General features: G+C 38.4%; 2 protein-coding genes across 3 annotated transcripts in view; both read left to right on the forward strand.

Moving 5' to 3' along the window:
• Positions 1–16,529, forward strand: part of LOC131194858 (WAS/WASL-interacting protein family member 2-like) — a 39,669-nt gene extending 23,140 nt beyond the window's left edge. Inside the window, exon 2 of the mRNA XM_058176394.1 lies at positions 16,402–16,529. The gene's annotated coding sequence lies outside the window, so the exon portion shown is untranslated. The remainder of the gene's footprint in view (positions 1–16,401) is intronic.
• Positions 1–24,626, forward strand: part of LOC131194853 (uncharacterized) — a 268,449-nt gene that overhangs the window by 233,418 nt on the left and 10,405 nt on the right. The gene's annotated exons all lie outside the window — the stretch shown is intronic.

Genomic DNA, 24,626 nt, shown 5'->3' on the forward strand with positions numbered 1-24,626 from the left:
CAAAGCCCCTAGGGGAATCTACCACTCCCCCCACTCTCCTGCTCTTTCTCTCTCTTTCAACCAGAGAGGGAAATTGAAGCCGGGAACAGCTGTTCGTTGCTGTTTTCACCGGCTTTTACCATATCCAGTGCGGAGTGCAATAAATTAGTACCCTGCGAGAAAGGTAGCACCAAGTGGAAGTCCACAAAGTACAAGCTTTGTGTAGCTGGGAAGCCCCTCGTCGGGTGAAGGATGTTCAGCGCCTGCTGGGCTTCGCCAACTACTACGAGACCTTCATCCCAGGCTTCGCCACACTGACGGCTCCACTTACCCAGCTCCTCAGGAAGAAGGTTGCGTTCCGGTGGGGTCCACCGCAGCAAGAAGCATTCACAGCCCTCAAGAAAGCCTTCGTCACGGAACCTGTTCTGAGGCATCCCGACCCGCTCTGGCCTTTTGTGGTGGAGACGGATGCGTCCAATGTGGCTCTGAGAGCGGTGCTGCTACAGGCTCCGACGAATGGCGGCACACTTTTTCCCTGCGCTTACTACTCCCGGAAACTCAATCCTTCTGAGCGCAACTACACCATCTGGGAAAAAGAGTTGCTGGCTATCAAGGCTGCATTCGAGGCTTGGAAACACCATCTGGAGGGGGCCCGACATCAGGTGGAGGTCCGAACGGACCATCAGAATCTCAAGCACCTCACCACAGCTCGGAAGTTGAACCAGCGGCAGATCCGGTGGTCGTTGTTTTTTGCCCGGTTCAACTTCCGCGTGACCTACATTCCCAGCGGTCACAACCGGAGGATGGATGCCCTGTCCCGCAAGCCAGAGTACCTCTGCGCCAAGGACCCCCTTCCTCCACAGACGGTGCTGCCGGCAGAAGCCTTGGCTGCAGCATGGGAACCAGTGGACTTGCAGGCCCAGGTGCGAGAGGCACAGCACCAGGACGCCTGGTCGCAGCAAAGGAGAGCGGAGGTGGGCCCCGCGTCTCCTTGGACCTTGGAGGAGGACTTACTCAAGTTTCGGGGGCGATTATATGAGCCCACAGGACCACTCCAAGCCCTCATCATGACCCAGTGCCACGACAACCCTGCAGCAGGACATTTTGGGTTCTTCAAGACCCTCCACCTGGTGACACGGACCTTTTGGTGGCCCCAAGTGCGGCATGATGTACATGCCTATGTGACATCCTGCGTACCATGCCGGCAAGCCAAGGCCACCACGGGGGCCCCTCCCGGGCTCTCCAGCCCTTGCCGACACCCGACAGACCCTGGGGGGCGATCTCCATGGACTTCCTGACGGACCTGCCGCCGTCCTCTGGGTTCACCATGGTGCTGGTGGTGGTGGACATGCTCACCAAGATGGCACACTTCATCCCATGCCGCGGACTGCCCACAGCCGCAAAAACGGCCCGTCTCTTTCTGCAGCACATCTTCCGCCTCCATGGTCTACCAGACAGGGTGGTTTTGGACCGTGGAGTTCAGTTCACAGCTCGCTTCAGGAAGAGCGTGATGGCTGCGTTGGAGGTGCAGGTGTGTCTGTCGTCATTGCACCATCCGGAGACCGACGGGGGTACAGAGAAGGTCATCGGTATCCTGGAACAGTATCTCCGTTGTTTCGTCAACCAGCAACAGGACAACTGGGCCGATTACCTGTCCCTGGTGGAGTTTGCTTTTAACAACTCTCAGCACACCTCTACTCAGATGATCCCGTTCTTTGCCAATGTGGGGTATCATCCGCGGCTCTTCCCTCTGGCACCACCGGACTCTCCTGTTCCCGAAACGCAGACTTTCCTGATGGAATTGCATGCGGTCCAACAGTTGGTACGTCAGCAGCTGAATCGGGCAAAGGAGGACTACAAACGGTCCACTTACTGCTCCCGATGGGCAACGCCCCCGCTGGCGGTTGGAGACCGGGTGTGGCTTCCACCAAACACCTCCCGTCTGACCGACCAGTAAAGAAGTTGGACAACCGATTCATCGGCCCGTTCCCTGTCGAGGCAGTCATCAACCCGGTAGGCTACCGACTGACCCTGCCACGATCCATGCGGATCCACCCTGTCTTTCACCGGTCCCTTCTGGTTCCTGAGGCCACACCGAGTCCCCTTCGGTGCCCAACAGCACCTGTCACTGTCGCCGAGGACGGGTTGAAGGAATACGAAGTCCACAGCGTACGAGACTCCCACTGGCTGAAGGGTCGTTTCCAATATTTGATCGCATGGAAGGGATACGGGACTGATTTCTCCTGGGTAGATGCCTCCGACGTTCATGCCCCTGACCTGGTGCAGGCCTTCCATGAGCAGAACCCAGCCCGACCGCATCCCGATCGTCACCCCCACGGGAAGGGCCCTGCGGTGAGGGATAGTGTTGTGACCCAGGTTCCTGGACCTGGACTCCTGGACTCGGATGATTCAGAAAGTGAGGGAGAAGACCTGGCAAGGCATGCTTCTCTTGGGCCCTCTCCCTCCCTGGCACCCAGTCAAAAGGAGGAGGAGGGGCCGGCAAGGCTTGATTCTCCCGAGCCTTCTTCTGATTTGGCAATGCCCCAAGAACAGTTTTGGAGTGATGCAAGACTGCGCAGACGTGACCAGCACGCGCAACAGAGGAAGCATTGGGACAAAGCCAAGGAATGATGGTCATGCAGTGACATCTGCAGAGACTATAAATAGGAGGCGGGACTTCCTGGTTTTTTGTCTTGAACAAAGCAATGAATTTGCGCGGGCAAACTGTATCAATGGAGGGAAGAATATATTCGTGAGTAATTCTGGCCTTATCTATAATTTCCTCGTTATCTCCAGAGACTTGGCAGGCCCGTGGGTAGACGTGGCCAGGACATTTATCTATGTAATTAAATTAGAAGAGAAGGCCTTTGACTGACTCTTTGTTGGGAATATTGGGGGAGGGAAATAGAACAAATTGTATGATAAAATGGGCACAGAATATTCAGGAACCAATAATGTTGGACACATGGGAGAAAATTTGGGTTAGAAATGTTAAATTTACGCAAGCGCAGAATTTAAGGGAAAATTTTTATGAGATGTTTTATAGATGGCATTTAGATCCTAAGAAATTATCATGTATGTATCCAGATATGCAAGTGAAATGTTGGAGATGTTAATTGTGATGACGCTCCATATTTTCATGTATGGTGGACTTGTAAGAAAATTAAGTCTTTCTGGATAAGAATCTGGTAGATTATGCAAAATGTTTTGAAGAAGAAGATAAAGTTTCTGCCGCAATTTTTTCTTTTGGGAATAATAACAGACTGTACAGCGATTGAGACGAAACTGATTTTGAACTTAATAACAGTAGCAAGACTGTTAATTGGACAATATTGGAAGAAAAAAGAATTACCCACAATAGAAGAATGGATATTGAAAGTTTCTAATTTGGCTGAGATGGCTAATATCTCAGCTTTCTTGAAAGACAGTACTCAAGAAAAATATCTAAATGAATGGAAGAATTGGATTGATTATATTCAAAATAGATATCAGATTAAGAAATTTCAGATTGCCTTTGAATGAAGGATGTTGTTTTTGATTTTAATGGAAAAGTCAGGTTATGTGAAAGAGAAGGATTATAATTGTGTTAGATTTTAAAAATTTAATGTATGATTGTTTGTTTATTGAACTATACCTTATGTTTGCTACGGGAAGTCGGGGGGGGAGGGGGGTTTTGGACGGAGGGGGGAGGGAGGGTAAAAATTTGTTTTTGTAAAACTTTTTCTTTTTTTTTTATATAAATAATTTTTATTTCCATTTTCCAACATCATATTCATGTGCAAACTATTATCCATCATTAATCATTAATTTTCATTTATTACTGATTCAGGCCTGCCCGACTGCCACTTCCTTTCTTCACAACCTCCCTCTCTACCCTCTACTACTTTCACATCCTTCATCTCCTTCGCTTTATTACTTCCTCTCCTCCTTCTCCTCTCCTCCCTTCTTACCCTATCTAACCTTCTTATTCCCCTCCTCCTTCTCTACTCTTTCCTACCTACTTTCTTCCCTCCTTCTACTTCTCTCTCCTTTTCTTTCTGAAATGGATTGGATATTAAATGTTATGACAATTGAAGAAATATATAAGTGATGAAAATTTGAGTTCGAGAAGATGGACTGTAATTTGAGAAATGGACTTATGAAATTTGAAGGAATATACAAGTGGAAAAAAAATTGAATTTGAGAAGATGGATTAATTTTAAAAATGGGCTGTAAGAAGAAGTAATATGTGAAGTTGGTATTGCTTCTTTTCTTTTTTTCTTTTTATTATTCTTTCCTATCTCTTTATTTTTATTGTGAGGGGATCTAAAGTTTTAAATTTTTAAAGGTGAGAGGTTATGTATATATATTTTTTTTTATTGAAAGAGTTTTAAAAAAAAACAAAAACATTTTTCCCCCTTTTTTCCCCCTCCCTCCCAAAAAAAAACAAAACACCCCCCTCCCTCCCCCACCCCCCCGGCTTCCCGGGTCAATCACAAGGTAAAGTTATACATAAACCAAACATAGAATAAAATTTTCCCTTCCAATCCAAATAACCACATCCAAAGCTTTTCGTCTCCCAACCCCCTCCCCATTACATAAAATAACTTTCTAATTATTCAAAGGCAATCTGATATTTCTTAATCTGATATCTGTTTTGTAGATAATCAATCCATTTTTTCCATTCAATTAAATATCTTTCCTGCGTATTGTCTTTTAAAAACGCTGAGATTTTAGCCATCTCAGCCAAATTAATAACTTTCAATATCCATTCTTCTATTGTAGGTATCTCTTCTTTCTTCCAGTATTGTCCAATCAACAGTCTTGCTGCTGTTATTAAGTTCAAAATCAATTTAGTCTCAATCCCTGTACAATCCATTATAATTCCCAAAAGGAAAAATTGTGGCAGGAACTTTATCTTCTTCTTCAGTACATTTTGAATAATCCACCAAATTCTTATCCAAAAGACCTTAATTTTCTTGCAAGTCCACCAAATATGAAAATATGTAGCATCATCACAATCACACCTCCAACATTTCGCTTGGATATTAGGATACATACATGATAATTTTTTGGGATCTAAATGCCATCTATAAAACTTCTTATAAAAATTTTCCTTAAATTCTGTGCTTGTGTAAACTTAACATTTCTAACCCAGATTTTCTCCCATGTTTCCAACATTATTGGTTCCTGAATATTCTGTGCCCATTTTATCATACAATCCTTTACCAAATCCTTTTCCGAATCTATTTCAAGCAACACATTATACAATCTCTTTATATGCTCCTGGGTCTGATTTCTAATTTGCTTTATTAAATTTTCCTCCTTTGCATTATACCAATTTTTGATCTTCTTTCCATCTAGCACTTATTTGCCCATATTGAAACCAAGTATAATTCCTCCCTTCTTCATTTAATACCTGTAATGATTTTAATTGCAATCTACCTCCTTCAGCATACAAAAGTTCTTTATATGTAATCATTTCCTGTTTCTGTTCTATATTTATATTCTCTATTGCATGTCTAGGGCTCGCCCATATAGGAATCTTGTAATCTAATTTATAGGAATATTTATTCCAGACCAAAAGAGCACTTCTCAACACATGATTCTTAAAAGCCCTATCCACTTTTTTCCATAAAATAAGTACGCATGCCATCCATATAACAAGTCATAACCTTCTATATTCAAAATTCTTTCCTCTGTTAAGTTAAACCAGTCACTTATTACTGAAAGGGTTACTGCTTCATAATATAGTTTAAAGTTAGGCATTCTTAAACCACCTCTTTCCCGTGAATCCTGTATTATTTTCATTTTAACCTCGCCTTTTTACCCTGCCATATAAATTTATTAATCCCACTCTGCCAATCTTCCAAATTTTTATCCTTTTTAATTATAGGTATCATCTGGAACAGAAACAAAAATCTAGGTAACACATTCATTTTAATAGCCGCAATCCTTCCCAATAGGGATAACTGCAATTTCTTCCAGCCACTCATATCATTCTGAACTTTTTGCCATAGCAAGTCATAATTATTCTTATAAAGTTTCTTGTTCGATGAGCTAATATAGACCCTAAATATTTAACCTTTTTTACTACCTCAAATCCTGTCATTTCCTCTAGTTTTTGTTTCTGTTGTATAGACATATTTTTAATTATCACTTTTGTTTTATTCTGATTTATTTTAAATCCTGATACCTTTCCATATTTATCAATTACTTCCAACAAAAATCTACTTGAATTTATAGGATTCATTAACGTAACCACTACATCATCTGCAAAAGCTCTAACTTTGTACTCATATTGTCTAATCTTAATTCCTCTATTTTCATTAATCCTCGTATTTTATCTAATAATGGTTCCAGAGTCAAAACAAACAATAATGGTGATAAGGGACATCCCTGTCTTGTTCCTTTCGCAATCTTAATAACTTCTGTCAAACTACCATTTACTATAATCTGTGCTGTTTGCTCTCCATAAATCGCTTTAATTATTCTAATAAAACAGTCTCCAAATTGCATTTTCTCTATTAATTTAAATAAAAAATCCCAATGCAATCGATCAAAGGCTTTCTCTGCATCCAAAAAAATAAGTGCCGCTGAAGTATTCTTCTTTCCAAATATTCCAATATATTAATAATCTGTCTAACATTATTCCTCATCTGCCTCCCTTTTATAAAACCAGATTGATCAGTATGAATTCTTTGTTGTAAAACTAACATTAATCTATTTGCTATTATTTTTACAAAAATCTTATAATCATTATTTAAAAGTGAAATCGGCCTATAGTTACCAGGTTTAGAGCAGTCTTGCTTCTCTTTGGTATCAGTGAAATAAAAGATGTTTTCCATGACGGGGTATTCCACCCTAATTGTATCTGATTAAATAATTCTTTAAGTGGGCCTAATATTTCATCCTGTGTTTTTATAATAAGTTGCTGTAAGACCATCTGTACCAGGGTTTTCCCATTTTAATTGTTTAATTGCCTCCACTATTTCTCCAGTAGCTATCGGCCGGTTCAGCTCCTCCTCTGTTCTAATGTTAGAATATTCACCTTATAATCTTTCAAATAATCATAAATGTCCCTATTCAATATTTTGTCTTTTGCATATAGTGCAGTATAAAATTCTGAGAATGCCTTTTAATTTTATCCTGTTGGTATATCTCTTTACCTTTATATTCTATTTTTGTATGACACGTGCTTTCTGTTTCTTCCTTAAATTATATGCCAACCATCTCCCAGGTTTATTTGCATTACAAAAGGTATTATGTTTAGCATATTGTATATTCGTTGCCACCTGGTCTGCCATTAACATATTAAATTGACTCTGTAATATTTTTATAGCCTCTTTAAGTTTATGATCTTGTGGGTTTTGAATTAATAACTGTTGCTTCCTTTGAATTTCTTCTTCCAAATATCTCGCTGCCTTTGTTTATTATTCCTTTGCCTGTTGTCCAAGTAAATCAATATCCTCTAATAAACGCTTTGCTCGCTTCCCACACAGTTCCTATAGGTGTCCCTTTGTACATATTAAAATCAAAAAATTCTTTTAACTGTTTCTTACAATAAGTTACATTATCCTCATATCTAAACAGATTTTCATTCAACCTCCATGTTCTACCACCTTTTTTCCCTTGTAATAATTCCATCCATACTGGGCTATGGTCAGTTAAACACCTCGGAAATATCTTCGTTTTCTTCACCCTAGAAAGCAAGTCATTAGAAATTAAAATAAAATCAATGCGTGAAAAAGATTGATGCCTATCAGAAAAAAGTAAAATCTCTCTCATCTGGATTCCGTAACCTCCATATATCTCTAAACTCAAAGTCTTCCATCATTTCAAAAAGATTTTGGTAATTTTGCATGTATAGGTATCTTCTTGGAGGAGGTTCTCTTATCCTTCTTGTATCAATTACTCCATTCCAGTCTCCTAATAAAATAAACGAACTATAATCCCAGAGGGTCAACCTCTCATGTAACATTTTGTAAAACTTTTCTTGTTGCTGATTAGGTGCATAAATACCTATCAACAAAGTCTTTTGCATCTATCACCAGTTCAATAGCAATAAATCTTCCTTGAATATCTGCCTCAATTAGCTTAGCTGGTATATCCTTCCTGATATATACAACAATTCCATGCTTCTTTTCCAAAGCTGATGCAACAAAATGGTTACCCAATTTTGAATTAATTAAATATTTTTGGTCTGATAATTTTATATGTGTCTCTTGCAAACAAATCACATCATTTTTAAATTGTTTCAAGTAGTGAAATATTTTCCTTCTTTTCTGAGCTGAATTCAAGCCATTAACATTCCATGACAAGATTCTATTTGCCATTACTGGCCTCCTGAAGCTTTGAAGCAGACAACGGAAGCTCCTCCTCCGGTATCTTCCGTCTAGCTCCTCCCACAGCTTCCATAATGGGATCCTGACTTTTACTTTGAGACTGTTGCTCTTCTTTACGCTTAAGGGCTCCTCTTGTCACCCTTTGCTCTTGTGGTTCCTCTAATACTGGCAGCAATAAAGGCTCTTGGGTCACCACGCCTTCTTGAGTCTCTTGAAGTTTTCTATCACTTCTATTTCGACTTTCAAAACTGTAGAAAGAAAATCCTTTGCCTTTAAAACAGTGTCAATTCTATATCTCCTTCCTTGATAGAATAGTGTCAGTCCAACTGGCACCTCCCATCTGAATTGAATCTGATGTTTTTAAGTTCTTGTGTAAAAAGCAAATTCCTTCCTGTCTCTTAACATCTTTGAAGGAATCTCTTCAACACCTTCAACTCCTGTTCTCCAATTTTTAAAGTTGTCTGATATGAAACTTGCAGAATTTGATTTCTCATAGTCCTTTTCACAAAATAAACCACAATGTCCCGAGGAAGCTTTCTCTGTCTTGCAATCCAAGAATTAACTCTATATATTTTATCAATTTGGTAAGCTACCTCTTGGGGTCCGCTTCAATAAATTCAGCCAATGCTTCTGATATAATTTTTCTTAAGTCTTCTCCACGCTCTTCTGCATACCACAATTCTAAGAGCTCCTTCCATAAGTTTATATTGTAATATCACAACCTGATCTTCATTTTGATCCACTTTTTTCTGAACACCTTTCATTTTGTCTTCTAAATGCTTATTTGACTGAGAGATCTGTTGCATTTCCACTTCCAATCCTTCAATTTTTTTACTCAGTCCTTGAACTGCCATAAGAATATCTTCTCTTATTTTTGCATTAAAATTCTCCATCATCTCTTTTGCCTATCTTCAGAAAGTTTTAATTGTTCTTTCAATATTTCCTCAAGACTTGGTTCAGATCCCTTCTTCCAGAAGGCTTTAAAGGTTTAGCTGCCATTCTGTCTTCAAAAGAATCAGGAATTCAAACTTAATAACTCTCCTTCCTCCTTTCAGTATAAAAACTCCGTTTGTAACAATCCACAAGTAACGCTGCTTCATCGTACTAAAAATTTTACTTTCACTTTTAGACGCCATTTTAAAAGTCAATTAATCAAAGACAAAGAAAGGTTTCAAGTTTCAAAAAGGGAGTCGGTACTTGCCGTGCTGATTCTGCATCAAAGTTCGAACGCTTGTGAAATTCCCGTCTGCTTGGAATATCAATCAATTTAATAAGTCCTCTAGAGCAGAAGCGACATTCCTCTCCTTTTCCCTGATAAAAACAGGGGCGTGCTGAAGTTGGAAGGAGTGGAATTCGGTGGGGTCATAAATCCAGGAAAATTCGCTCTTGAGAGCAAACCCCCTGTCAGACCTGCCACTCTTCCACAATTCTGATAACCTCTTTCACCCAGAGATTATGCTAAGCTCAGTGAACAGTGATTTATTTTCTGTTTCACTGACTTTTACAATCTTCTAACACGGAGTGCTCTGTTAGAGCACCCAGCAGGAGGGTGACATCACTGGAGCCTCCAGGTTATGTATATTTTGTATACTTTAGCTTGTGATTGTTGGTCATAATACCCGGTATTTGCTCTGGAAAGTCTGGGGGGGGGAGGGGGAGGAGGGGGGGAAGGGGGGAAAATGATACATGGATTGATTATTAATGTACAGTAATTTTTGAAGATATGAAAATGAAATGATAAAAGTAAAACTTTTTCAATAAATATATATATATATATATCTACACTGACACTCCTCCCTTCATAACTGGAATACACATAAAACCAAATAACTTAATATTCTTCCCATGGTGTAGTGCACCCAATGGCTCGGTCATTATGTCTGCCAGGTTGTCCTCTGAAGAACAGCGAAGTAAGCTAATTAATTTACACTTGATGCTTATCTTACATTACAATATTTAATGTCCACATGCTTGCTTCTATTTTTTACTCTGTCACTTGTTGCCATTTTAATGCAGGCAGCATTATCTTCAAACACTGTTACAGCTTCATTTACCTTTACATTTAAATCCTGTAGCAGTTGTACATACCAAGTTACCTTTGAACAAATTTCAGATAAAGCAATAAATTTTGCCTCCATAGTAGAAATGTTTGCTTTCTGGATTTCTAACTAATTAAAGCCCCTCCAAACAATACCACAATCCCAGAATTGGACTTTCTCATTTTTATATCATTGGCATAATCACTATCAACATATTTCAATTTTAATTCTGTATTTTTTAAATTCCAAATTTTAAAGTTTTAATCCTTTGTAATTTTATATGGGGTATTTTAGGGTAGGTCAATCTGACGGTTTTAATTCGGCCATTATGGAATAGGTACTTTAAATTGATATTTTAACTTTGTATACTTGCTGTTTTTATTTCTGGCTGTACACCGCCCTGAGTCCTTCGGGAGAAGGGCGGTATAAAAATTTAAATAAATAAATAAATAAATAAATAAATAAATAAATAAATTTGAAGACCCAAATTTACAGTTCCCTTCAAATACCTGAGAATCCTTTTTACACCCATCCAATGCAATTGCATTGGTGCAGCAATAAAGCGACTCAATATGCTTACTGCACAAGCTATGTCTGGTCTGGACCACTGTGACAGACATAACAGGCTCCCTATTGCTGACTGATATGTCTCTTGATCACAGGCTTCACTTTTGTCCTCACCCAAACTGTTAGAAAAATCTGTGCTCATAGATATTGGAGAATTACAATCCTTCATATTACATTTCTCCAACAGTTGTTCAATTTTTCTTTTTTGACTGAGAACATAACCACCTTTCTCAGTTTTTTGTATCTTCTCACCAAGATAATTTTGTATTTCTCCCAAATATTTTAATTCAATTTTTTTCTCTAATTGATTAGCAAATTCTTTTACCTGTGACACATCCTTTGCAATGAAACAAAGATCATCCACAAATGATCTTAATAGTTGATAATAGTTGATAATAGTTGACAATCGCCACCTTGTAACTTTCCAGTGTATATGCAACCATCAGTCTTGAACCCAAGACCCTTCAATGCCTTATCTGAACAGATATTCCTGGTTGACTGCTTTCGCCCATAAATGGCCTTGTTCAATTTATACACTGTGTTAGGCTTTTTTACTTTCATACCCTGGTGCTTGAACCATGTAAATTTCTTCCTCTAATTCTGCATTTAGGAATACAGTGGTTATGTCAAAATGCCAAATTTTATGACCATGTGCCTCTGCCAATTGTGTGGCACAGCTGATTGTTGGAACTTTTTAAAGCATTTTTTTACTACCGGTTCAGGTGAATAGGTAGTAAAAAATGCTAACAAAAAGTAAAAAAAAGGTTCCGATGATCAGTTGTGCTGTGCGAAGTCAGAACTTTTTTTTACTTCTGGCTCATGCTCCCGGCCACTTGGCCTGCCCGCCCACCCCGTGACCCACTACTCGCTTCACTGATGCCTGCTCAAAGGTAAGTATTCTGTCCCCCCAACCACAATCAATTAGAAACGCAAACTGACTAGATGTGCCAGCAATTTATTCTTGCCAAGTCCTCTTATCTATCAGAGCGATTGCAGTCCGAGATGGAACAATCCCAAAGTTCAGAAGGAAACGAAACAGAGTCCAGGAGCCAAAGTACAGCCAATGTTTTCAACAGTCAATTGTTTGTTCGTCACAAGAACTATAGGGCTGCCCCTCCTGCTTTTATATCCTGTGGGGTGTGGCCCTGTGACTCAGCCCTCTCTAGGCCTGCCCCACCCTTTCTTTTGATGTTGCCGTCTCTCCTGTCTGCGATACCGGGGGGGGGGGCGTCCAGCCACGACTGATTATCAGCAGCTGGGTGTTGAGATGTGGCCTGAGAGGGAGGCGATGCAGGACACAGAGGCCTCGTCATCTCCTCCACCTGGCTTGCCTCTGGGACTTGGAGCGGAGCCAGAGAGGAAGGCCCCGCAGAGGGAAGCCCTGTCGGCTCTTTCTTCCCCCTCACTCTCTGAATCACTCTCAGCCAGGAAGCCAGGTTCGGGGGGGCGGGGGATGACGAAGACACAAGAGTAAGCATTGCTGGTTGCAGCCTAGTGTGCCACCCCCCATCCCCGGCTTTTGCATAGCATGGGAGACAGTTGTGTAGCTTTTGTGTTATTTTTGTGTAAAGCGTGATAGTTGGTTTTTGAGCTCTCTGTGACTCTGTGAGGTTCCTGCTTGTTGCAGGGGCCATTTTGCGTGAAGTCCAGCTGCTTTTGCATTGTGTGTGAGTTGTGTAGCTTTTGTGTTATTTTTGTGTAAAGTGTGATAGTTGGGGTTTTTTTGTATTTTTTTTAAAGACAAACATACAGCACATTTTTTCTGAATACAGTATTGACCGAGTCAAAATACATACAGCTTATTTTCCCCATATTTTATATAATTCAATTTCTGCCATTATATTCCTTTTCTATTTTTCCCTTTTTATCTCTGTTTTATATTTAATATAATCAAAATTACCATCCACCCTAACCTCCTAATCTTATCTTCTTTCATTTCATTCATTTATTTTTCCCTATCACTTATACTTTCCAATAATTCTTTATTTTATTGAAACCCTTTAAATTACAGCCAATCGTTTTAATATTTCACACTTATTTCTAAATATCCATTGTTTTCTAAAAGTGGACCAGATTATCTTATATATCCTATTTCCTTATTGATCATTTTACCTTTTTAACAATATATTTTTTCATTTTTATTTTCCACATCTTTTTAAAATAAAAGTATCTTATTACCTTTCCCTTTTGATTAAGTTTCCATTTCATCTTCTAACTAAACCCCTTGTAAATAAATCATTTTATCAAATTATCATTTAACATTTAATTAAACCTATCTTCCAATTCCATTTCATTTAAATTTCCTTAACCTCTTTTAAATATATCATTTTATATTTCACAACCATCATTTTTCTATATTCTACCATTCATATTAAAGAATATACTTCGTCATTCAAATATTACAATTACCAATATTGCTAATCATTATACATTATCATTTTACATTTAGTTAAACCTATCTTTCATTTCCATTTCATTTAAATTTATTATCATCTTTCATTACCTTAAATTCAAAAATTTTTCATTTTTTTCCCTTCATCCTAATTTTAATGCAATTCATTCAGATCTAAACATAATAATAATACAGTTATCATATCAGTTTCATTTGAGTTTCCATCTCTTAACCTCTTTTAAGTATATCATTTTATTATTTTTATAATATTTATTATTTTTCTAGATTCTACCATTCGTTTTAAAAATATATTTCAAATTATTAAAATGTTACAATCACCCATATTAATCATAATACCATTATAGAAATCTTATATGTCATATTTCTTTAACCATTTTCTCCTGGTCCATCTGGCAAACCACTTCTTAAAATTCCCCTCCTTTTCCTTTCTTTTTTTTCTTTTTCTTATTTTGATAACTATTGTATCTTTTCCTGTTTCTTTTCTCTAGCTTTTAAACTCATTACTTGTTTATTTTGTGCTATAGTCCCATCTGATCTATTTCCCTTTTTCCCCTTCTCTTTTTTCTCACTGTTAATCCCAGTGTAATCATTTAAATTTTTTGTCTCCAATCTCTTCCCTTTTTCTTGTTTCTTTTTCTTTCTAGCCTCTCTATTTTTGCCACTGTCAATCTCAGTGTAATCATTAAAAATGTTTTCCTCTAATCTTTTCTTCTCTCCTTCTCTTAATTTTCTTTTTTGTTGATTGTACCCTCCTGGTCTCTCTTTTTTCCCTTGTTACTCCCAATGTGATCATTTCATTGTTCAGTCTTTATCTTCAGTGTTATTTTGTTGTGTCTCATTGTTAGGCTGTTTCTCCAATTGAATAAGTTCTGGGAAAATTCTTGATTTTTTTCTGTCCAATCGAATGATACACATACCATCTTAACCAAGTCAATTAATTTTTGCCACATTTTGATGTTCTGTTTAAGTTTTAGTTCCAATTTAAAGTTTTTGTTTATTACCTCTTTTAATTATCAAAGTTGAGAAGCTGAAACATAAACAAATCCTCCTTAAAAGTTCTCACAGCTCATTTCTCAAGGACACTATATATTTTTTTCGGATTTCAAAGTGATCAGTGTAGTACTTTTTTTCACCATTAGATGTCTCTCTTCAATCCACAAATTTCCAATCCACAACTTAACAAGTATCCAGCTTGTGTATTAAATCCACTTATCTATTTCTCTAATTTCTTCTTTCTCTTAATTTTTATATATTCCAAATCTTAATTTTACATTCCAATTCAACTCCAACTGGCGTTTTGGCATTTTTATTTTAAATTTTCCTTTATTCTTCTTCTAAGATTAACATTTTTTCTTAAACTTTATATCCAATCATTCCTGTTTGTTGCGAAGGATTCACCATTTTGTGTGAAGTCCAGCTGCTTCTGCATAGTGCATGAGTCAGTTGTGTAGCTTTTGTGTTATTTTTGTGTAAAGTGTGATAGTTGGTTTTTGAGCTCTCTGTGACTCTGTGAGGTTCCTGCTTGTTGCAGGGGCCATTTTGTTTGACCCCAATTCCTCTTCATGGCTGTTTTGGAGTAGCTAATGAGTCAATGTGCAATAACTATAGCTGCTGATGCCAGAGAAGTCTAGAACTGCAACTGCCAACACATGAAGAAATACAATCCATCTAATCTTTCAGAGAACTCTACACTTTACTTCATAAAATAGAAGTCTTCCTTTTTTAAACAATATGTAATTACTATAGTCATACTTGTTTTCACAGGAATGGTCAGTAGCTGACGAAATCCAGAATCATGTGCAGAGTACTAACCATATTAAAGGAAATATGGATAATTTCAGTCTCACTCAAGTGTCATTCTCTTTTATGAAATGGATTGAATAGGACTGACTTCTCGTATCTGGTAGCCAAGCAAACTCTAGATCAGTAATATGGCTCTTCTTGTGTGTCATGTATTGTCGTGTCCCACTCCTCCTCTGACGGCCGGGTCTGGGAAGTCTGTATCAAGCGTGGCCACGAAGCCTCTGCAGCTTTGCCAAATTTCTGTCAGAGTTCTCAGGGCAGGCAGGAATCCAAGGTGTGACTTCAGCAACCAGATGAGACTCTGCCTGACTCAAGGAATGCCAAAAAGCAGATCCTTTATATAGGCCATGGGGTGTGGCTCCATGACTCAGCACTTATCCAGGCCTGCCCCTCCCTTCCTTTTGCTGATGTCACATCTCCATTCTCCGGAAGCGGGGATCTGTCCACTGTGTCTTTTCGTCCTCCTACTCAGCTGCCGGCAATTCTAGCTTGTGGCTAGCTTCGTGCTCACACACTGTAGGGAGGTTTGTTTGCTCAGTCTGTCCGGGCATGGTGCCAGGGCTGGGGGCTGGAGGCATGTCAGGCCATTCTTCTTCACTATCAGTCTCTGGCTCAGATAGCAAGAGATGGGAGGGGCCCGGCTGAGGAGAGGAGGGCGGGCGAGGCACAACATATATTTTATATATAAATAAATAAATTTATGGTTGGCATTTTCTTTGCTAGAGTGAGAGGGACACATGTTCTTAAGAAATCAAGAATTAATCTAGAGGTATGTTCAATCTAACATCTCCTTCATAAAATGCTGCTATTCCAGGGCTGATGAGAGACAGAGATTGAAAAGCTGTTAGTCTCCTAGTCCTGGAGAGGAAGCCTCCAGGTTGTGGAGCACATTCTCCTTACTAGTATTCATTGGTCCACAAAAGCGTTAAAGCTTATCTGAGAAGTTTTATGCTTCTCATTCTTGCTTTTTACATAATTTTGTTTTTTATCTAAAAAGATAGTATAAGCTCTTATAATCCTAAAGCCCAGTCTTTAATATACTAATATTGACTTCAGGATGAGTGTCTTTAGCTGTTTACTCCTTTATACAAATAACCCAATCCTGACAGCATTAAACAGGCATCATAGGGTCTATTTTTTGTCTACATTGCTGTAATCATTAAACTCTAACCAAGGGCATTAGAATACGTTAAAACAGCTGCTGTGAATGCTTGAGGGTGGGAGACAAAGCCTAATAGAAATGCTAACATCTCTTTTTTATATTACTTATTTCTAGATGTCCCATAGCCTAAATTAATTTATTCCATTAGCCCTGGAAGAAATGGATCCGTTCATATCTCCAGAAACAAAAGATGGAGAAAGAAAAATAGACACAATAGTTACTCCTAATCCAGCTAAGATAAGCAACAAAATCAGGCTGCTTAAGACTGCCAAATCATCATTGCCCAGATCATGGATTCCAGAATTCATCCCAAACCTCACCACTACTTGGCAACCAACTCTGGCAAGTGCAGTGTAAAACTCCTTATGTACTCAAGTGGCATAGTACACAGGTTTTTCAATCATTTCTTCATATGCTTTGCTGATGGACTTATTTGGAAATTTATTTGGAAATGCTCGACAGTAACAAATAGAGTTACTATCAAAAAATGTCCCAAGTTCTTCATTTAAATGACTGTGGCAAGAAAAAGCTATTTATACTCCATATAAATGGAATATATGTATTTGTATATCCATATAAATAGCTTTAATCTTGTTATTGTGCAATAACAAGACTAAAGCTATTTATATGCAGTATATAAATACGCACAGAGACTAGATCTTAGCCACAAATGCTGTTGTCAAAGAAAAGGGTACTCAAAGAATGGCACCCTCAGAGACTGGGCTCCAAAAGTACCCTAGTTTTACCATTTGATTCTTTGGAGTACGGTGCAAAAGTTTGTATATACATTATACTATTATGATGTGGTTGTTGTATAGTCAATCAGACATTTCGACTGGATTTGGTAGTTTTCTCCACCTATCAAGTTCTTTCCAAGGACCTGATTGTTTCATGGTGGTTAAAGGTATTGTTGCAGTATGTAAGCTGTTCCAAGTAGAGATATCTTTTACAATTGACTAATGGTGATTCTGTCAAAGTCAATGGTGTTGAAATGGTGCTCCAATGTGTTGAGAGTGTGCCCAAGGAGCCTATTACTATGGATAATAATACTGCTTTCTCCTGCCACAGTCGTTCTACTTCTGTTTGCAGATCTTTCTATTTTGTGATTTTCTCCAATTCTTTGTCTTCTATTCTGCTGTCTTCAGGTATTGCAATGTTTACTATCCAAACTTTTTTGTGTTTCTTATCAACAACTGTTAAGCCTAGTTTGTTATATGGCAGGTGCTTGTCTGAATTCTAAAGTCCCAGAACACTTTAGCGTCTTAATTTTCTATTATTTTGTCTATTTTGTGGCCCCGCAATACTTGCTTGCAGGCAAATGGTATTTCTTGTAGATATTCCAATATCTTTAATTATTATTACATTGTTTTTATTAGTGTAGCTACCTTGCTTCAAATTACTATGACTATGACTTCAAAATATTCTTGGCAAGTGTAGTCTTGGCTTGATAACAAGAGGTATTTAGCCCAATTCATTTCTTTCTTTGATTATTATTTCCACCAGCATTTAAAAGAACCCTGTTTGGATTTACAGATAGGAAACCGGCTCATGAATGGCATCAGCTTTTTCTTATTCTCAGTATAAACAGGCCTATTACTGCCTCCTAAAAAAAAAAGTCTTTTCGTATGATCGAAAACCATTGCCATTCTCTTGAGAACCAAGTCAAGAGCCTTTAAGGTAAGTTTTAAGCCTGAAATTAGCTTGAAGGCCTTGAGAGATAACCTATTCTAGGAGAGGGAAACCCTGTGGGAAGCCACTTTTAAAACCATCAGTGATGGTATCTTATTTCTAAGTTGTCTTAAATGAGGAACTTTGAACATTTTTGACAGTAATTCTATTTGGATGAGTGAAAGTTATGTTTATTAAGGACTTGATTCCATTTGCTTGCTCTATAATAAGCCTTGAGATGTGACTTAGTAAAGATGAAAAATCTTAATTTTTTTTCTATTTATTCAGAAGAGACAGTTGAATGTAGTGCCTTTCACTGGTATAAAGCTGCTACTGAACGGCTACCCAAGCAGTCCAGGACTGGGTCTTGTCACACTTAATTAGCACCCACAAATGACAAACATTAGAAAAGCTTTACAACAGTAGATACTGAAAACATAATAGCAATTCTACTTTACTAGGCCAAAATTTCCTGCTAGAAGAGACTTTTGATACTTGAGTAACAGAGCTGTTCCATATTTAAAGATACATGGTCTCTGTATTTGGAGACTATACAATGGTAATATGATTTGAAAAGAGGGTGGCACTGAACTTTCTTTCTCTTTAAATGTGGAAGGGAAGATTGCAAGGCAAGTCTTCTTGTTTCAGGAAGAAGCCAACCTCACAGTTTGCAATATATAAGATATAATAATAATAATACACCCACAACTTAATTTCAGTAGCTTTATCAAGTTGTTTGTTCTGAATAGCCATATGGGAATGAAGAACTTCATTGTGTTGAAAAATCAGAATAACAGCTGAGTTATCCAAACCTTTCTGTCTGATAAAATAATCTGGAAGCTGACTACTCATCCTCATGCCACTGGTATTCTATCATATGCAGAAAAAGCAAGAGTCCTTGAATCTCTATGGAAATATGCAGGAATCAGACTCCAATAGGCTTGTAAAGAAGAGTGGTGACATATTTCTTCTTGTAGCGATGGGTGGCACTAAGCACCATGATGCTATCCTATGGGAGAAAACACAAGAGTAGCTAAAGAAGAATGACACTCAACAGTAATTATTATGGAGGAAACAGACTCATGCATACTGGAAAGTATTTCATATGTGTGATTTCATTTTCTACCTCTCTCCCAAATTTTTAAAATAAAGGGAGTGGAGAATAATATATACAAGATGCCTCCTTCTGGGAAACCGAGAGGAAACAATCATGGGGTATCCATGGCACCAATGCAAAACAACCCACAAGAAGGAGAGAAGCTAAAAGCCTCAGGCATTACTGAAATTTTACATTTTGGTTTCTCTACAAGCATTTCCATCCTACTTGGAAATCTGAAATGTTGAATTGGACAAAAAGTCAATTTCTTCTATTCTTATGTAGAGAGAGTGAAGTGTGCAAATACAACAAGATGTGGTAGAGTATGATAAGAACAGACAACATTAGATTACCTTAATGGAGAGTGCATAGAGGTGGTTTAGCATCACATGGTTTGGCTCTGGCAAGAGGGCTGGATCACACTGAAAGAAATACAGGACTCTCATCATGCAACTATTTCCTGTTCATTAATTATCTGTCAAAACACCATTTCAATCTGGACATTTATGAAAAAATATCTTACACACATATCACCATAGGTAGGCATAGTGTCAGCCATTTTCCTTGGCATCTTCAGGGCTGCCACAGTGGTGGCTGGGCAAGCTGTGGGAACAGGAACGGGAGGTAGAGATAGCGAGGGCTTTGTAACTAAAATAAAATTATTTCCCCTGAGAAGCAAAGACATTCCTACCAGGTTTGAAAAGGCAGGACACGAGTCCAGAAGAACTTTGGACTGTGACTTGATTGGGCCATGTGATGGTCTGAAGGGGCAGGAGGAGAAAAAATGTATTTTTTACTAGGGGGAAACCCGAGGGACTTTAGATTTGGGTTTCCCCGATGTGCCAATATGACATGCCTAATAAATCTGTACTCTAAGGAATATGCCTGCCTCAGAATTTTGATTTTTTGGGGGGTATTACTTGGAACCCTGACATTAACCCGAATCTCCCTTTAAAACAATCAAGCAGAGGAGAAGGCATGGCTAGTGCCGAGGTGATACGATGAAACGCCACAAGGCTCTGTGGAAAACATCAAAACACCCCTGCCCAGGGGTCTATAGAAACCCTAGACAACCCTGTAGGGATTGGTGAAGAAGAGAGAACACTCTGCGAACCACAGGGAGTTTGCAAATCTCTGTGGAGTAGAGAAAAACCTCTCAGACCAGCTAGGAGTGATAGATAGCCATTACGCGCTATCAGAAGCTCCAGCAGAGGGACTTCCTGTGGTGCCGCATTGTTGATGGCGGTCTTTTTTAGACCGCCAGCCCTGTGATCTGTAGAGCCACTCAGACAGCATAAATCAGCTGTCTGACGGCTCAGAAACCTCTCCCCCGGGCAAAGAGGTGAGCAACCGAGCTGAGGTAGAGCCCCCCGGGAAGCCCCTGGAATGATACTGGAGACTTGAGGGTGAGGGCTCCCTCCCAAGCTTGGGGAAGCTCCAGATCCAGGACGCCTCTGCAGAAGGCAGAGCAAAACGCCGCATCCACAGCTGCTACCAAAAATTTAGTAAAATTGAAAAAGAAATATTGCAACTTAAAAACACATTAGAAGTTCAGAATAAAGATATGACTGAAAGAGTGGGGGTCGTAGCTCAATGTTTTTCAAAAAAGATGATCTGTTTGGAGGAAAGAATGGAAGAAATTGATCAAGTTAATTTGAATTTGGAAAAGAAGATAGAAGAGGTTCAGAATAATCAAACTAATTTGAATCTGTGAAACAAAATAGAGAGAATGGAAAAAGCAATCTTGGAACTTAAAAATAAGATGGAACCTTGGAATAATATGAATGAAAGTGTGCTGGCAGCATTGCAATGTATTGGAGAAAATATGATTCAGTTGGATGAAAGAATAGAAGAAATCGATCAAGCTGATTTGAACTCGGAAATGAAAATAGAGGAAACCCAGAATAATCAACTTAACTTGAATCTGGAAAATAAAATAGAGGAAGTTCAGAGTAAAATGGACAGGGCGGATGAGGAAATTGTTATATTGCAATATAAATTGATGGAGTATGCTTTGAGTGTTAGAGGATTGAAGGAAAATAAGCAGGAGAATTTAAAAGAGATTTTTGTATAGGCTTTTACAGGCATAAATGGAGAGTATCCAGTAGATTTTGAAGTTCATATCGAAAAAATTTATCGAGTTAACTCGTGGATTGCTAGACAAAGGCAGCTACCAAGAGACGTTGTGATTTATTTCACAAACAAGATTAGGAATGGAATTTTACAAGCATTTTATAAAAATAAAATTCAAATATTAGGACAAAATAGAATAGAATAGAATAGAACAGAATAGAATAGAATAGAATAGAATAGAATTTTTTATTGGCCAAGTGTGATTGGACACACAAGGAATTTGTCGTGGTGCATATGCTCTCAGTGTACATAAAAGAAAAGATACCTTCATCAAGGTACAACATTTACAACACAAATGATGGTCAATATAAGAGATTGGTGATGGGAACGATGAGAAGATTAATAGTAGTGCAGATTTAGTAAATAGTTTGACAGTGTTGAGGGAATTATTTGTTTAGCAGAGTGATGGCCTTCAGGAAAAAACTGTTCTTGTGTCTAGTTGTTCTGGTGTTCAGTGCTCTATAGTGTCGTTTTGAGGGTAGGAGTTGAAACAGTTTATGTCCAGGATGTGAGGGATCTGTAAATATTTTCACGGCCCTCTTCTTGATTCATGCAGTATACAGGTCCTCAATGGAAGGCAAGTTGGTAGCAATTATTTTTTCTGCAGTTCTAGTTATCCTCTGAAGTCTGTGTCTTTCTTGTTGGATGTATTAGTGATGAAAGAAATTCCTTCTAAAATGTTAAGAAATAGAAAGGAGTTTGTCTTTTTGGTGGAAGAACTTAGGAAACATCAGATACAATATAGATGGGATGTTCCAGCTGGATTAACAGTGAATTATAAAGGAGAAAGTTTTGTCTTAGTACAGTTCTCAAAGCAAGAGACTTTTATACTAATGTATTAGAGGCTGGAAATCCTTTATTGTTAAAAGCTAAAATGAGAATAGGTGAGAAGGCAAAAGGGTGGGAGAAGGAAGTAAAACAAATACAAGGTAAAGAGGGGCCTGTAATTGCTGAAGAAGAAATAGTAGGAAAAATAGGCGAAGTAGGGGGTTGGGTAACTACTAAAAAGGTACAGAGAGGAAATAAAAAGCGGCGCTATGCCAAAAGAGTTTTTTCTTATGGGAAAGAATAAATTATAATTGAAATTGAATATAATATAAGAAGAAAGGTTAATTTATATATGGTTTTTGTAAGAATAGTTATTGGGAATTTGTAAAAAATTTATTTGTATTTGTTTGGATTTATAATGTGAGGTTATTAGTTTATATATGATTGAATTGTTAATAATTGTATTATTTGATCTGGGAGAGTCCTGATAAAAATAGAAAGAAATATTTCATTAGGGAATGTATGAAAAATGGTTATAAAATATCTGGTAATTTATAGGGATGAAAATATGGGGAATAATTAGGATTAAATGTAAATGGTATTGTTTGAATTAATAATTTGAAGGTTTGATATAAAGTGATGGACATATGGGGAAGAATCTGGATTAAATTTAAATGGTATTTGTTTGAATTTATAATTTAAATATTTGTGTGATTGTAGTATTGTAAATTACTTAGGATAAAATTTGATTTGGGGTTAAATAAGGTAATGATAAAAATAGAATAAGAGATGGAGTATTAAGGATTGAAAAATGATATTATTTGTTAATAAGCGTGACAGAATTATAAATTTGGTGGATTACATAAAACATTATTTTGTAGAATAATAAGGCCTAAATTGATTTTCAATTTAATGTTGGTAGTTGGACTTTCGTTACTGATATATTGGAAGATGCAGCACTGCTGATTGGACTAATTTTAATGGACTTAAGAAAGAAAACAGAAACTTTAATGTACTCAAAGAATCTACAAGAAAGATATGCACCGGAATGGAAAATTGGACTGATTACATTTAAATCAAATTTTAGATTGAAGTGTTAAATAGTTTAAGAGTGATTGTAAGAATTGTATTGTATTAATGTACTTGTTTATAAGGGAAAGGGGAGTTAAGGCTTCAAAGGGAGAGGAGAGATTATGGATTATGGTTTATTGGTGTAATTTAGTTTATGACTGATAGATGCAATAGCTTGTATTCTGCTCTGGGAAGTCCTGGGGGTGGGGTGGGGGGAAGGGTGGAGGGGAGGGGGAAGGGAGAGGGAGGAGGGTGGGGGGGAATTAAGCGGTAAATTTTTTTGTAAAACTTTTTCAATAAAAAAAAAAAGAAGCTCCAGCAGCCAGACCGGAAAGTTAAAAGAAGATTGCCTAACGGTGTGTTTGTTCTAGGTGAGATTTTTCTGACCTCTGCTTCAAAATAAAAGACTTGGCTCTCCCTCAATATGGATTTACCGTATTTTTTGGAGTATAAGACACACCAGAGTATAAGACGCACCTTAATTTTTGGGGAGGAAAACAAGAAAACAAGAATTCTGCCTCTGCCTACCAGCATCAAGATCAGTCGCATCCTTACTTCCACTCGATATTGATAATGAGCAGCACATATCTTTTTACCTGTTTAAAACAAACCCTATCACTCTAGGCGCATTTAACTGTAATGAGTGGGGTACAGGATGATTTTCATAGGGGCAGAAGAGGGACTTGGCCCTGAAGGCTCCGCTCCTGAGATGCCCCCCTCTTCCTACCTATAGCCGTAAGCATTGAAAGCCTGGCTTTCTTCCTTCTTTGCCCTTGATTACGGTACCTTTTTATTTTGTAGGAAGCGCGGCTTTCTACAAAAAAAAACACTTTCTACAGTTACTCAGAGGCTTTGGTTTAAGGTGGCACTGCTTTACGCCACCCTCCTCCTCCTCCTCCTGCTAGCGAGAGGTGCCTCAGAGGCTCAGCTGGGGAAAGAGGGTGTTGATTACCAATACTGAGAAGTTCTTTTTCAGAAAACTTATCAGGGTGCTCCTGTGATCTGCAAGGACTATTCGCTTTTCCTCGAAGAGACCCCTCATATGCTCTGGGGGGAGGGTTGGAGCACAGCCTGAGGAACAAACCTCATCAGGATGGTCGGGGGGTGGGTGGGGAGAATCTGCCTGGCGGCTTCAGCGAACAAGGCAGGACCCACAGTTTGCGGCTGATCACCCCTCTGGCCGCCCAGCGGGCAGCTCAGGGCAGACAATGGCCGTGATGACTTCACTCCCCAGCAATGTGAGGAGCCGCCACTGCCTAAGCCCTCTCAATGCCCAGCAGCCGAGTGGGAGCCCATAAAGTGAAACATCCCTCCTTTCTTTTTTTTTTTTTTTTTTTTTTTATTCAAAAAGTTTTTATTGGTCAAAAAAGGTTTATACAAATACATATCAGGTATGGTAAATTTTCATTTTTCTTATCCAAAATAAGAATTTTACTCAAATTTTTTAACACATACAACAGCCATATGGCAAGCAGGTGACACGAAGTAGCTAAGTTTACAAATCTTAAATACGTAATAAAGAAGGGTCAAGAATAAACAGAATATCGTACAAAAGAGAATAAGGAAAACCAACACAATCCCAAATATCTTTATCACTTCCTAG

This window comes from Ahaetulla prasina, chromosome 3, assembly GCF_028640845.1.
Source record: "Ahaetulla prasina isolate Xishuangbanna chromosome 3, ASM2864084v1, whole genome shotgun sequence".
In the NCBI taxonomy this organism is placed as follows: Eukaryota; Metazoa; Chordata; class Lepidosauria; order Squamata; family Colubridae; genus Ahaetulla; species Ahaetulla prasina.